At 36.7% G+C, this 1982-nt stretch overlaps 1 protein-coding gene across 1 annotated transcript in view; it reads left to right on the top strand.

Moving 5' to 3' along the window:
- casc3 (cancer susceptibility candidate 3) overlaps positions 1-1982 on the top strand; it is an 11749-nt gene that overhangs the window by 2121 nt on the left and 7646 nt on the right. The window lies entirely within an intron of this gene.

Here is a 1982-nt window from a genome sequence, read left to right as displayed (position 1 = left end):
TCTATGTCGCTATATCTATGCTAAGGCTGAAACACTTGGATTAATCGTGTTATGATTAAAATATTTACCCATTTGGTGATCAGTTTAATGGTTTTATTCTGCATCCAGACTCTGAAACATGTAATCTGCTGGAAGAACCAACCTATAGAAAAATAAACATTAAGCATTTAAGATAAAAACCTTTTGTCTGTAAATACGTTCTAGCCAGAACTAAAGTGAGGCAGTTTCTGTAAAAAAAGAAAAAAAAACTTTCAAGCACTTTTTTCTATCTGGTTATTGATCAATTAATATTTTAAAAAAATCTATAATATAATAATTACTGTGTTTTAAGTTAGCTGCTAACCACCGCTCTTTCTGGATTAAATTTGCTGACTTCCAATCCAGCAGCTGCGTCCTCCAAAGACCAGATTAGTTGGCCGATGACATCATAGCGCGGCGTGGAGGTCTGTTCGGATTGGAAGACTCCTCGTTATGCGGCCTTCTTTTTTCCCGTGGTGAAGAACAGGTTTCCTCTGTAGCCTCGATATCCCATAATTCATTGAGTCCAAGCAAACCGGCTGCTCCGTGCTAGGAGGAAAAATAATGGTGAATATTGAAAGGGCAGTTAATTATAATCTAAGCATGTGAATAGTTCCGTCTGAAATGAGTTTTTTAAATGGTTATTGATTCAGATATGTAGCAGGCAATGTTTATTTTATTGAAAAAGCAGTGAGAAGTTCGGTATTCATTCTTCTCCTGCTTTGTGCGTCCACTCTCAGGGTTGCTAGGCGACAGAGCATATGGGCGGAGAAAGCTGTAGAAGGTTGGAACTGTTTGAATCCACAACCAAAACTCTTCCGGTCTCCTTATTTTCAAGGACGCAGCCTTTAAAATCAAACACACCGATTGAACTTCTGTGTCCACGCTTCCTGTGGTTTCTTCTTCATTGGTGTTGAGCAGCAGACTGGGAATCCAAAGCAGGAATCAAATTATAAAAACTATGATGGAAGAATCGGTTTCCGTTAGATTAGCAGAACTCGGTGCTGAATCCTGCTCCTCTGAGGAGGAAGAACTGTTGCTTATAGAAGCCCCGATCAATGGAAGGCAGAGAACACGATTCACCATGACAACGGGAGGAAAGAGGAAGCCTCAACGTTTGTCTCCAGTGGAACCTAAAATATTAATGAAGGCATATCAGCTGTTCAACCGTCACCAACCAAACTGCATTCAGTGGTTTTATTGATACAAATGAATATTTAAGAAGATAAACTTTGCTTTATGACTTGATGTGAAAAAGATCAGACATCCCTGTGAAACGGCTGGACAGACTGTTCTGAAAGGAAACATGTCAAATCTGAAAGGAGAAGCTGAAAAAGCAGAAACTGAAACGAACTGCTGGAGCATCAGAGGTTTGAACTGGTTATTAATAAGAAGAAAGAAACTGTTATCAGAGACTAACTGATCTGTTTCTAAATGATTTGTCCTCATGCTGCCCAGCTTCAGTGATCAATGAAAAAGTTCTGCTCTGATGGAGTTAGGTGGTGAAGATTCTCAGTCATTTAAAAAAAGTAATAAAACAATCCACTGGACTTTGTTTCCAAGTTTGAAGACGTTTCGCTTCCCATCCAGCTCTGATGTAGGCCTGGGCGATTAAAAAAAATAAAAAAAAATCTATTTTTTGTGGGGTATTTTTTAGTCATCTTGGACAATTGCAATTTTAATCGAAATTGTAGTAGTAAAAACTACACGCATGTATTTTAACAAAGGTTTACTTTATTCAGAAAAATATTGCTAAATAAGAAATATTTAGCCAACGATAAACATATTGTAAAAAAATTTAAACTTAAATATTCCTAACATAAATCTTGTGCAACTAACACAAATGTTCACCCAGCAATAATTCTACTGATTTTTATTTTTTTATTTTTTATCAGTAAAGCATTTACAGCTACATATTCAGTACAAGTGCAAGAATTATGTAATTGAAGTCATCAACTTGTATT

The sequence above is a fragment of the Cyprinodon variegatus genome, unplaced genomic scaffold, assembly GCF_000732505.1.
Source record: "Cyprinodon variegatus isolate N-32 unplaced genomic scaffold, C_variegatus-1.0 Scaffold119, whole genome shotgun sequence".
NCBI lineage: Eukaryota > Metazoa > Chordata > Actinopteri > Cyprinodontiformes > Cyprinodontidae > Cyprinodon > Cyprinodon variegatus.
Note: the sequence above shows the minus strand (reverse complement) of the source record. Positions and strands in the feature narration are given on the sequence as shown.